General features: G+C 41.8%; 1 pseudogene across 1 annotated transcript; it reads right to left on the reverse strand.

The window, feature by feature from the left end:
- Nucleotides 1-388: 388 nt before the first annotated feature.
- Nucleotides 389-12,228, reverse strand: LOC147745358 (uncharacterized; annotated as a pseudogene). The gene is made up of 3 exons (XR_015307489.1): nt 12,094-12,228; nt 5,376-5,479; nt 389-4,814 (listed from the first exon to the last, which is right to left on the reverse strand). The product of XR_015307489.1 is annotated as an uncharacterized LOC147745358 (transcript).
- Nucleotides 12,229-13,888: the final 1,660 nt, after the last annotated feature.

Here is a 13,888-nt window from a genome sequence, read left to right on the forward strand (position 1 = left end):
ATCAGCATGGCACAAGTCGGGGGTAGACCCAGTTTAATAGGGCCCCCCCCACTATTTTTCAGAAAAGGGGCTCAGTTCCACTTTGTCATTAAGCATGTGTAAGATGTATTACTTTGTGCCCCAGCACTGCAGTTTCTTGCATCTGTAAACACTGGCCTCTGCGTGTTTGTAACTATCCGTCTCACAGCAGTGTCCCCTTTATATGTGTGAATGGCACAAGAGAAGTACAGTGAACTTGACAAAATTAACCTTTCTATTACTTATGCATTGTAAATGTGAAACACTTTGGGGCGGTATAAAGAACAATGTCAGGAAACAAACGCAAATTAACAGCGCATTTTATTTATTTGGAAAAAAAAAATTTTTAAATGTAATTTCCAAGTTCCACATATCTGTTTAAAACTATTTACACTTTCAACAATTTCCAAGATTAGTTACAAATTGATAGGGAGAAAAACACCAGGTATAAAACATAAAATCAAAAAAATGTTTAATGTTATTTTATGTTTCTTGTTATTTTTATATAAAATTGGCAGTTGACCATTTAAGTGAGAATTATTATAGGGGCCTGCCATCACTACATTTGATGTGATTGTGATTTGCATGTGAAAACAGACCCCTCACTATTTTCCTTAGAACCTGTGCCCTGTTTATTGGTATTTGAAAAAAGAAAAAGGCCCAGCCGGCACGATTCAAGATCTGTTAAATTTATTTAACAGACTCAGGTCCATTAGCCAAATAACTGGACCCAAGATATCGATTCACCATATAATTTCATGTATTTGTTATTTTCACGCATAAACAACAAGGTGATACATAAAACAATTGGTATACATCATAAAAACATTCAGACATAACATAAGCACGTAAATAAACAGCGTAGTTAAGAAAAAGAATAAGTTGTGAGCAAAGAAAATCAGTTTGAACATTTATACGGAAAACCAGTCATGATTACACAACAATAGCAGCACTGGGCACACATTTTTCTACAAATCAAAGTGCTTCTAGTCACAGGGGAAAACACAGTTGTGATAAGTAGAACAATAGTTTTGAATAGTTTTCTACAGAGGCAAAATAAATCAATTTCAAAGTTGCCCGTAGTGTGTGATGCCTGCCGACGCAATTCAAAACCCTGATTCGTTTAAGGGAATCTCTTCAGGGCGTTGACTGGAATTTCTACAGGAAAAAAGGGGTAATACGATAGTTTACCAAAAAGGTGAACCTCAAACCCTCTGACAAGATGTGAATATATATATATTACAACTGAAGTAATTACCTGCCCTCCTGAGGGGGAAGGGAAAACAATCCTATTGAGTTCTTGGATGAATAAATCTAAAAGTTGTAAGTCAAAGCTGTATGCATGTTATTATTTCTATTTGAGGCCAAACAGTATTCTCCAACCAGGTGAGATACCATGTTTAAGAACAAAGAACTTACTTGTGGGACTCGGATATCCAGAAGCCATATTGTGGGAGCTGATCAAGAACGCATTCAAATGAATTGCTAAAGTAGCAGTGTTAATTAAAGGGAGGATGCGCTTTGGGCCTTCTATCATTTGGTATTTGAATGTCCAAAAGAATTGTAATTATATATTCTTCTGCAACTCCTTCATGTCACAATAACTGCAGATGTTGCTCCTGTCTATGTCCACAGATGGTTCAATATTATTGTTAATGTTCTTAAGTTCTGTCTGGATTCGCAGCAAATCTAGGATTATTTCTGTGTGAGTTAAATGAAGGTGTGTGCTCGCTGAGGGCTGTGTGGGATCAAAAATGTGCAAAAGCTCTTCACACTTTCAGTGTACTTCTATGTATTCCCCCTGTGTGTTCACTGATGATTTGATTGAAAATATATAGTTTTTCCTCTGTGTTTATTCGCGGATGTATCCATAGGTTTAATAACTGATAAAAGAAATTCACACATTTACTGCACCTGAAAGGCTTTTCCTGTGTGATCGCTGATGAATCATTAATGTTGAGAAGTCACTAAACCTACCTGCACATTCATTGTAATGGTATGGGTTAACCCCTGTGTGCATTCACTGATTTCTTTCTGGATTTGATAATCAACAAAACCTCTTCACACATTCACTGCACCTTAATGTTTTTGCCCCTTGTGTGTATTTCTTGATGTCTTTGTTGGCCTGATAAGTGACTAATGCTCTTCACACATTCAGTGCAATTGAATCTTTTTCTCCTGTGTGCATTCGCTGATGATTTCTTAATGCTGAACAGTCACTAAAACTACTGTCACATTCACAACAATGGTAGGGGTTTTCCCCAGGGTGTTTGCGCTGATGTTTCTTTAGGGCTGATAAGTGACTAAAGCTCTTCACACATTCACTGCATCTAAATGGCTTTTCTCGTGTGTGTGTTCGCTGATGCTCTTTTAGGTGTCCTGAGTGAATAAAGCTCTTCCTACATTCACTACACTTGAACGGTTTTTCCCCTGTGTGTGCTCGCTGATGAATCCTTAATGATGAAGAGTCAATAAAAGCACTGCCACATTCACTGCAATAATATGGTTTTTCCCCCGTGTGTGTTTGCTGATGTCTTTGTAGGTTTGATAAGTGACTAAAGCTCTTCATACATTCACTGCACTTGAATGGCTTTTCCCCTGTGTGTGTTCGCTGATGAATCCTTAATGATGATGAGTCAATAAAAGCGCTGCCACATTCACTGCAATGGTAGGGCTTTTCTACGGTGTGTGTTTGCTGATGTTTTTGTAGGTGTGTAAATTGACTAAAGCTCTTTGTACATTCACTGCACTTGAATGGTTTTTCCCCTGTGTGTGTTCGCTGATGTATTTGTAGCTGCGATACCTGTTTAAAGTACTTTGGACATTCAGTGCACTTGAATGGTTTTTCCCCTGTGTGTGTTCGCTGATGATTCCTTAATGTTGAGGAACGACTAAAACTACTTCCACATTCATTGCAATTGTATGGTTTTTCCCCATTATGTGTTTGATGGTGTACTTGCAGGTTTGCTAATCGACTAAAGGACTTCGCACATTCACTGCACTTAAATGGCTTTTCTCCCGTGTGTGTTCGCTGATGTCTTTGGAGGTTTGATAAGTGACTAAAGCTCTTCATACATTCACTGCACTTGAATGGTTTTTCCCCTGTGTGTTCGCTGATGTATTTGTAGCTGCGATACCTGTTTAAAGTACTTTGGACATTCAGTGCACTTGAATGGTTTTTCCCCTGTGTGTGTTCGCTGATGTATTTGTAGCTGCGATACCTGTATAAAGTACTTTGGACATTCAGTGCATTTGATAGGTTTTTCCCCTGTGTGTGTTCGCTGATGAATCCTTAATATTGAGGAACAACTAAAACTACTTCCACATTCATTGCAATTGTATGGTTTTTCCCCATTATGTGTTTGATGGTGTACTTGCAGGTTTGCTAATCGACTAAAGGACTTCGCACATTCACTGCACTTAAATGGCTTTTCTCCTGTGTGTGTTCGCTGATGACTCTGCAGGTTTGATGAATACCTAAAGCTACTTCCACATTCACTGCACTTGAATGGTTTTACCCCTGTGTGGGTTCGCTGGTGGCTTTGGAGCTGTGATGACTGACTAAAGGACTTCGCACATTCACTGCACTTAAATGGCTTTTCTCCTGTGTGTGTTCGCTGATGACTCTGCAGGTTTGATGAATACCTAAAGCTACTTCCACATTCACTGCACTTGAATGGTTTTTCCCCTGTGTGGGTTCGCTGGTGGCTTTGGAGCTGTGATGACTGACTAAAGCACTTTGCACATTCACTGCACTTGAATGGTTTTTCTCCTGTGTGTGTTCGCTGATGAATCCTAAGACTTGAGGAATAACTAAAACTACTTCCACATTCATTGCAATTGTATGATTTTTTCCCTGTGTGTGTTCGCTGATGTCTTTGTAGTTCTGATAACCGACTAAAGCTCTTAACACATTCACTGCACTTGAATGGTTTTTCTCCTGTGTGCGTTTGCTGATGAAGCTTTATTAGTGATGACAAACTAAAGCTCTCGCTGCATGTGTAGGATTCTTCCTCCTTGGTTAGCATCTGTGGGTCGGGTATATATTTGTCTACATCGAAAGACTGTGTTCCCTGTAGGGCCAACATGGCTGATAAAGCACTTGTGTTATTCTCACACTCCCTGTGTGTGTGTGGTATTTTGCACGTTTGAGTTCTGATTTACCAATAACGTGCCATAGTCACCAAATACTTACCACAGTCATAATATGTATAAGGTTTCTTTGTAGGTGATTGTGTCTTTAGATTTGACTATAGTTATGCATGCTTAAGGGTAAAGATTTATCTTCCTTCTGGTCTGGGCAAATTGGGACAGTCCATAAATTGTAGATAGCAGAACTCCTCTTTTTGTAGCCCTAAGGTTGTCTGGCTCCACTCAGTTTCTCTGTTTGCTGAGGGTTAGCCAGAAAGAGTGTACAATACACCTAGACCACTTAATGATTGTCTGCTATTGCTTTAGAAAACGGAGTACTGTGGTAACCGCATCATATGGATCCCATGGTCAAGACTGGAGTTGGACATCAGTTTATATAGGAGGTGGTTTGCCAGTTTTCTTGTCTAAATGTTCTGGATGTCATTTCTTAATCTTGTGGTTTGGAGGAGTGCAGCTCTGACTCTTACATCCAATGAACTGCCATTGACTGCTTTTTCAAGGATCTGTCAGTTTATGTGCAGGTTCATCTGTCGCCAACTGCATCGATGTTTTCCTGAATACTGGAACTCGTTGTTTCTGCTATGTTTACAGAGTTACAGCATTAGCTTCTTTATTCATAATCATTTCATGCATTCAAGGCTTTTCTGTTGGATGTAAAGATATTTAGAATTACTAAATGTAAACATAATGGGACATGAGTTCACAATGTTTAACTGATAGTAAAATACATCTCTTTATCATCTTTGAAACTTAGCATGGAATATCTCAACATACATAGATATTTAACTAAAAGTTCTGTGGATCATGTCACATCGCATAAACTTCAGAAAAGGAGGTGATTTACTAGTGTTCACAGAGAAACTTAGTTAACAAGGGTGCTCACATAGCACCCACATGCTAGAGGTACACCTTTAGGTAGATGCACATGGACAAGATTCAATTTAAACAAGAACAGATTGTGGAAAAAGAGAGGAATCAGGATGGCCTTCTGTTCATTCAGTGACTCTTCAGGAAGCATAAAACAAAGGTAACTCTTCAGCAAGTACATAATAAAAGTAAATCCATTCACAAACTCCTTCTCAATGCTTTCCTGTTCATGTTGGAGCAGCTCAAATGCCAAGTCCTGTTTTTTCCTTGCTGTTCATTAAGTCACCTTTGACACTTGCAACTACTTCCGTGGTTTAAGAATTTCAGGTTTTTCTAACCTTGAAGATTGGAGCATTATTGTGAGTTGATGTGGGTTTGCTATATCCACAATATCTGTCCATCTCCCTAAAACTGGTGCAGCTTACACAGCCTGGTTCTGGCCCTGAAAGACAACTTAAAAAAGCACGTGTTTAGTTCTTCATAAAGTACATAAAGTTCTGCAAGATGCAGCTTTTTTGTGAAACAGAATGAGGGGTTCACTGTAATGCCCATCCATTATACATGCAGATAAGGCAAACAACCAATGATTCATATAATTTAATATTCAACAATATCAGTAATTTAGTCCTTAAAGAGAATCTATCACAACCAATAATTTAGCCAACATATCCCTGCAACAGATGTGTGCATATTCATCTTTTTCCCCCCTTTTCTACCTTTACATGATATCTGACTTAACTTTGTCTGTTTGGGGCTCAGGAGGCTATTTTGTGACTGAATGTTCATTTGGTAGAGCGAGAGGTGTTCGTTGTGCATAGGAGATGCACCATTTCTACCGAGCCATATTTCTTAAATTGAGGTTTACCTCATTTCCTGTCCTTTAGCTCCCCAACTCCCCTCTGTCAGCGCACTCACTCTGCAGGGTTCAGCAGAAGTCAGATAATAGTCAAGAGGCCATGGTTCTAGCTGCTTCTACAACTCTTGTTGCAGACAAAGGTCCTGGTTTAGAGTTGGCTGGACAAGTTATTGCCTCAAAACAAGACATATGTCCTGACTGCCTTTTCACAAGGACATCATGCACTTTAAATAGGGCGGACAGGATGTCTGTCACTTCTGTGACGGAATAAACCATTCGCTGAAATCCAAATTGGTCCCTTGGTGTACCCTGTGTCCAGTGTGGTCTTCCGGGCTTAAATGATCTTGTGGTTTGTGGGTCTCTCACCTCTTTAAGGCCACCACCATGAAGGACTTGTTAGCTGTGCCTTGTGCAAATCTCCCTTCCAGGCAGGACTTCTGCAAGCTGTGCCTTGTGGAGATCTTTCTTCATGGGATGGGCTTCTTTTCTCAATGTCAGTTCAAAGGTCAGGTGAGGCAGAACTGGTCTAGGGTGTCTTCTTTGTTGGAATTCAACTGGTCATGCCACAGAGCTCAAGCTGTGAGATGAAGGGGAATATGGATTTTCTGAGCTCTGTGGGACATTGAGACAGCCCTATCGCATCCACCATTTACTACAAGACTCAAGATGTTGACACTACAAGTACTGCTCCAAGGTACAATTCTATCTCTGCATCTGAATAGATCCTGGGAAATGACAACTAGAGAATAAAGGTCCTGCCTGTAACAGCACATTGCAGAAAGCTTTTCAGGAACTTCGAGGTTAATAGACTTTCTCTATCCGTCATACCTGAAGACAGTAATCCCTGCTAACATCTATCCTCTTTGGACAAGGTGCTCTATTTTGCTATCAGATTCCAGCCCAGACACACACCCTCATATTGTGTTGAGTGACGTTGGGTAGTTCTCACCCAAAACAGGGCCCTTCACAAATTGCTGTTCTTTTCTTACACCCCTGGACAGCCATGCCAACACAGACCAACTGCACACCCTCCACAGATTACCAATCTATTTGACAGAACTTGGCAGTCCAATCCTGGATAAAAGGTAGCACGTTCGTTAGAAAATCTGCACCTATTAGAATAGTAACATAATGAACAAAGAGCACACAATAAAATAACACAGGTCAGGTACTAGGAGAATCTGAGGCAGACGATGCAATAACATAGGTCAGGTACTAAGAGAATCTGATGCAAACAATGTAATATAAAGTGCCGAGGCTAGCTCTGTATATCAAAGGTAAAGAATGGATTCACACCAAGTCATGGTATATCTGCATAGTTTAAGCCAACACATTTTCTGCCCCTGTAGACTGTTGGTCTTAAGGACTCTATTGTGATGGCATTGTGTGAGACTTGGCACTAGTTCAATGGGCAGAAATATCATAAACAGGTAAAAAAGTATGCCACTGCTCAGGGCCCAAATGGGTTCTTTGGATATCAAGCACTGAAATTCCAGATCTGAGCTCTTCTGTGAAATGATGTCTGTCACACACTCTTCCGCAATCACCTCAGTGAAACAGGCAATATTCTACAATAAGCTAAACCAGAAGACATTTTTTGAATTCACCTTTCAAACCAGTCTCCAATCGACAAGGCAGCTTTTTTTGTGTAATTTGGAGCAGTAGCCAACAAGAATATAGGATATTTTTAGTTCATCTCCGTCAGGCTTTCTGCTCTGATGTGGCGGCAAATGGGATAGAATGGGCTACAGGAGGCTAAATGTCTATTCCACACCCTATGCCAGACATCTATTAAACAAGAGGGTTCCTCGGAGAAGCTACCAGGGGTTGCTTTGTTAAGCAGGCCACATATACAAGGACTCACCCTCATGTAGGGACTAATACAATTTCCTATTCCTCTCATACATTAGCTAGATAAACGAGGATCAGTGTGACACTGATTGAAGCAAGCAGCACCTGTGGTTCTGGAAACATTTAGTTGGATTATAGAGAACAAGCCTAGGGTTTATAAAAGGGAAATATACAAAGTAAATCTCCAGAAGCTAGAAGTTTGGTAACAGAGAGATGTAGGTCTGTGTAACGGACAGACTGGATAGCGGAAAGCATCAATATCTAACTGAGATTATTCATGTCCTAACCTCTCTTCCACTGTCACAGTAAAAAGCAGCACTAGATGGAAAGATGACTTCTACTGCAAATGCCTCCTCAAACTGAAGCACAATAAAAAGTAGTGCTAAGTAGAAATGTTGTTTTCTGTTTGCACTTTGTGAGTAAAATGCAGCGCAATATGGACAGATTCTCGTTTAATTAATATCCCTCAAAGTGTCAGTAATATTTGGTGCAATTCATTAAGGATTTCTCAGTAAATTCCCTTTGTTGTGCAAGTAAAATGCAGTGTACAGATACTCTATACTCTAAACACTTCTCTTAGTGTGAGTAAACATCAGTGCACCTTACAGATCAATAAGCCCCCCTTATAATGTAGTAAAAACAGGGCTTTGTGATTTCCTCTTTCGTAAAAATCCCTCACTGTGTTCTAAAAAGGCAGTGCAGTTTGCACAGTTTTGTTCTGTAAATCTCCCTGATACTGTAATAAAGAGCAATGCACTGTACTCAGATTGGCTCCCATTACTGGACGTTACAATACAGGAAAAAGCAGTGCAGTGTATACAGATTCTCTCTGTAAAGGCACATCATAGTGTCAGTGAACAGCAGTGCAGAGTGTACAGATTTGCTCTTTTGTATACACCCCTCATTTTGTTGTAAAATAGATTTCCTCCTACAGCTTTAAACGTTGCTTCTAGTTCAGTTAAAAAGTAGCAAGCAGTGCTTTAAATGGGCCGGTACTCACCGGTACTGAGTACCGGCACTTCCTAAATTTATCACTTTGAGTACCGGCACTTCTCTACTGCCCGAGGAGAGTACCGGTACTCATGAAAAGGTTTGCTCGTGGCTGTGCTGGTGAGCCGGAGTGGGACATGTCACTGGCAGCCGAGTCGCCGCTTCTGCAGCCCCCTCCCGCCCATCAGAGCCCCAGCTGAGCTATTCAGCAGGGCTCTTTTAAATAAGGTCCGATGCTCGCCGTCATGCTGTGCTTGACAGAGCTGGGTGGAGATTCATTTTACCTGCTAGTGTGCGCACGTGTGATTTTGAAAGCGCAGCACTTCAGGTAGTGAAAAGTGAAAAGTCAGTGCAGGGTAACACTTTGAATATAAGAAATGTTATCAGACAAAAGGGCGGCGGAATTTCACACGTCCTTTCTCTTGATCAGCGGGTTAATGCCCAGACAATGCGATCGAAGAGGCCCCTGGAGCGCTAATCTAACTGTTTTCTGCACTGAGGCGCCCACCTTCCTAACCTCTACTGACAGTTTGCACTATGACCATTAAGTAGCGTAGATGGTTAATGTGCCTTCAAAAAGGCATATTGTATTGTACTGTATTGTATGTAGATAGCTCAGTTTTTGTCACAGAGATCCCTTTGTTAAATGTGGTTTGGCCGCACCTGAAGCTGAGGTTGGGTGGAGGGTGCTGATTTTTATTGAAATTAAATAATAGCTTCAAAAGCACCTGCTGCCGAGTTTGATTTCCTTGTTGCTCAAATGAGTGCAATTTCTGATATTTGTCTACTTCCATTGACTTCATACCATGGCTATGCTCGCAAGAATGTGCCCCTCTAAGTGTTACACATCTAGTTGTTGCCTGACTCTCGTAAATCCACTGAATCTATGAAAATATCACACATAAGCAATCTGAAACATTAGCAGCTCGACTCAAATGTGTCATTTTTTTATATTTATACGATTCCCTCATTTTGCTAGTGAGAAAGTGTCACTCACATCGTTGAAATGTCACTCATAATTACAATGAAAATATGAAAATGTCACACATAGCAATCTGAAACCTTGGCAGCTCTGGGGTCCATTCTGGCCCTGTGCTGTCAACACATTCACACTATCCTCTGCATTTGCGTAAACACAGAAATCCTGGCAATCCCTTGGCAGTGGCAATTAAAAACGCCATACTGAAGAGTATAACATGGCTTTTAACATACCAAAATCTTTTGTGTGTCTGCTTATGTTTGTCTGTTTGCCTGCATTTGTACGCCTGTTTTTTTAAAGAAAAAAGTGAGAGAGAAAGAATCAAGAAACTCTCAGGAGGTATTTTAAAGAAAATGGGTGGTCCTTTGTGTGTACATGTCTGTGGCGACAAAGGTTCATAAATAACGTAGTAGGGAGGGTTGGTGAGTGAGTGAGTGGATGGGTGGATGAGTGAGCCAGGGTAGATGTGCAGATGAATGGATGGATGAGTGAATGGTTGGGTGAAAGAGGGTGGATGATGGATGAGTGAAAGGAGGGATTGAGTAAAAGGGTGGATGGAATGAAAGGGCGGATGGTATTAAGGAGTGAAAGGGTTGATGGATAGATGAGCGAAAGGATTGATGGATGAGTGAAAAGGTGGATAAAGAGATGAATGAGTGAAAGATTAATGGATAGGTTTAAGAAAGGATGGATAGTTTTGGATATGAAGGGTGGACAGACGTAATGGTGAAAATCAACTGAATGATGGATGAAAAACTGAATAGACAACAGAATGGAAACAGTAAATGGTGAACATCAGCAGGTAAATGGTTGGATGAAAGGATGAATGGATAGATCGATGGAAGAGACAAGAGATATCTTCTGGGGAGGGGCATGATGATTTGCTTGGTGCCATAAGAGCTTTGGTTCGAAGTGGGGATATTTTCAGTTTCTTCCTACTCACTTGCTCAAAAATATATAGTATTGTGCCAAACAACAGCAATTAACAGTATGGCATTAAGAAGGTTCAACTATTGAAAAAAAAGGAAATGTTAACATATTATTGCATTTCTCTTTCATTTTGTGTAATGAGTTAACCTGCTTTGTTTATATAAACACATTTATCATGTGTTTTGGTGTGTGCTGCAACTATTATAGAAGTCGTTAAGTATCATCATGTCCTGCCCTTAGCCCCGCCCCTAGCCCCGCCCACTCACTACACCTCCTGCGCATTTTAATGAGTACCTGCACTTATTTTTTCCCATTTAAAGCACTGGTAGCAAGGTGCACATTTCCTCTTCTGTAAATGCATCTCGTAATGAAATAATCAGCAGTGCAGAGTACGAAGATTAACTAACTTCTAACTACCCCTCATTCTATTGTAAAATAGATTTCCTCCTGTAGATGTAAACAGACCACTTCTAGTGCAGTTAAAAAAATAGTGCAGCAGATTTCCTCTTTTGCAAACACCTCTCGTTATGTAGCAAAGAAGAACAATGCAATGTGCACAGCTCATCTCTTCATCTCTTATGAACATGCCACACATAGTCACATAATGTAGTAAAAATCTGTGCAGTATGGATGGATTTTTCACAGTGAAGAGTAAAGAGCAGTGCAGCCAGATTTACTCTTTTTTAACAACCCCTCGAAGTATAGTAAAAAAGTGATTCCGTTTGTAGACTACAGATGTGCTCTTAGCACCCTTTGCAGAGTAGTCAAAGGTAGAGAGGAGTCTACACAGATTTCATATTTTATTTCAAATCCCCCCATAGTGCAGTAAAGAGCAAAGCAGTGTGCACACATTTCCTTTCCTGTCAACAGCCATCACAGAGTAGGAAAAACTAATGCAATACACAGATTTTCTCTGAAAGACGGTTCACAGAGATTAGTAGAAAGCACACATTTCTCACAAAGTAGGAAAAAATGGTGCCATTTTCACAGACTTTCTCCTCAGTCAATGTCCCACAACGTGTAGTAAAAAGCAGCAGTTTGTACAAATTCAGAGCAGTTTGCACAGATTCCTGAGTGTTGTGACACAGAATTCTCATACTTCAGTAAGATGCAGTGTGGTGCATACATTACTCGTAGTGGTAATAAGCAGTGCAGCGTGCAAAGCTTCCCCTGAGAGCAGTACGATGCAGTGCAGTGCACAGATTCCTAATAGTGCAGTAAGATGCAGGCAGCGTGCACAGATTTCTCTCAGTGTAGTAAACAGCAGTGCAGTGTGCACACATTTCTCAAAGTGCAGTAACATGCAGTGCAGTCGCACATATTTTATGCGGATAGATTCCTCATAGTGCAGTAAGACGCAGTGCACACAGATCACTTCTTCAACAAAAATGATAAACACAAACACATCCAGGGCCGAAGCGAAAGACACCCCCCAGGTCCCCGGACAAACCTGTTCAGACATTTCCAGGCTCTCTCCTCCAGTCCTGGGGAGGGGCAGGTGCACCTTTGGGGCCTTCAGGCGGCGGGGATGGAGCAAAGACAAACAGGGGCCCTGCCTCCTCCGCAACAGGCTGGACACAGAGAGTGGCCGGAAGTGATGATTTCCTACTGGTGCTTTCTCTGCCGCCGGTGACACGGAAGAGGAAACTGCGCTTCGGATTTCAGCAGCATGGGAGGAGCGCCCTCCGGTGGCCGCTGACAGAACCTCAGTCTCCTGTCTCCAGCAGGGAATGATGTTTACGCTTCTTGTGGCAGGAAAGACCTGGGATTTTAGATGTCGCGGACCTGGTTGTTTTAAAAATTCACACAGTCCTAGTATACGTTCTGACGAATGTGGGTTCTTCCTGGGGTCATAAAATAGCCAACACCGTGCATTCTTCTAACACCATGCACTCTGCACCCCAAACTGCGCATGAAGGCACATTTTGCAGCTTTGAGGATTTCCATTCCTTCATGCCCTGCCCTGCCTGGAGTGTGGTTGCTGCTGTATTATCATCTTCACTTCATGCGAGCATCTTCCAAACGCTGATATAGAGGACTGACGTGTATGTACAAAAAAGGGACAACTGGAACTATTGGCTTTGTCAATGGTTGTTAGTTGCATTAAAAAAGGCAGCAATCATGGTGGGGCTAGGGAGCTTGGCAGATGAAGAAGCATGAAGAGAGCTTGCAACACGAGGGAGACAGCACCAGGGAGTGCTGTAGGGGGGCGGTGAGTATGTGGCAGGGGGAGAAGCACACAAGGGAGAGGGATACAAAAAATGCATTCTCATTCTCATAAAGCACAAAAAAATAAACAAGCGTTGGAAATGCAATAGGTCTCGCATTAGAAAAGTAGGAGCTATTGGTCTTGTAAATGATTATTTTTTTGTGTGTGTAGTTTCTCCAAATAGCTACATTGACAGATTTGTCATTTACAATGCCAATAGTTGTAATTTTTGTGAATGTGACACCTATAGCATTTGGAATGCCACATGATTTGTATAGACGTGATTTTGATGGCAGCTTTTGTTGTTATGCCACCTTTCTAGAGAGCAGGAGAGTGCAGCAGGGGATAGAAGCACAGCCCTGCAAGCTGAGCGTCCTCCCATCGCACACCCATTTGTGGCTTGAGTTGTGTGAGGGTGAGGGGTGTGAGAGTGAGGGATGTGAGGGTGAGGGGTGTGAGCGTGAGTGTTGTGAGTGTGAGGAAGTGTGAGTGTGAGGGGGTGTGAGTGTGTGTGATGGTGAAGTTGATTGAGTGTTTGTGAGGCTGAGTGTGTGTGACGGTGTGTGTTGGTGATGGTGTGTGAGGGTGAGTGAGGGTGTTTGATGTTGATTGAGGGAGTGTGAGTGTGTGGATGTGTGACGGTGTGAGGGTGAGTTAAGGAGTGTGATTGTGTGTGAGTGGTTGAGTCTGAGAGTTAGGTGTTGTGATGTTGATTGAGTGTGAATGAGGGTGAGGGGATGATGGTAAGGGTGTGTGAGGGTGAGGCGTGTTGATTGTGACAAGTTGCAAGGCTGAGGGTGGGTGAGTGTGTGGGAGGGTGTTTGATGGTGATGGTGAGGGTGCGAGGTGTAGTGAGTGTGAGAGTGTTGTGAGGCGTGTGAGGGTGTGAGGGGAGTGAGCGTGTGTGAGGGTGTTGGGATGTGAGGGTGAGGGCGTGTGAGTGTGTGTGAGGGTGAGGGTGAGTGAGGTTGTTTGCGGCTTAGAGTGTGTGAGGTGTAGTGAGTGTGAGAGTGTTGTGATGGGTGTGAGGGGAGCG

This window comes from Lissotriton vulgaris, chromosome 1_1, assembly GCF_964263255.1.
Source record: "Lissotriton vulgaris chromosome 1_1, aLisVul1.2, whole genome shotgun sequence".
Classification (NCBI taxonomy): domain Eukaryota; kingdom Metazoa; phylum Chordata; class Amphibia; order Caudata; family Salamandridae; genus Lissotriton; species Lissotriton vulgaris.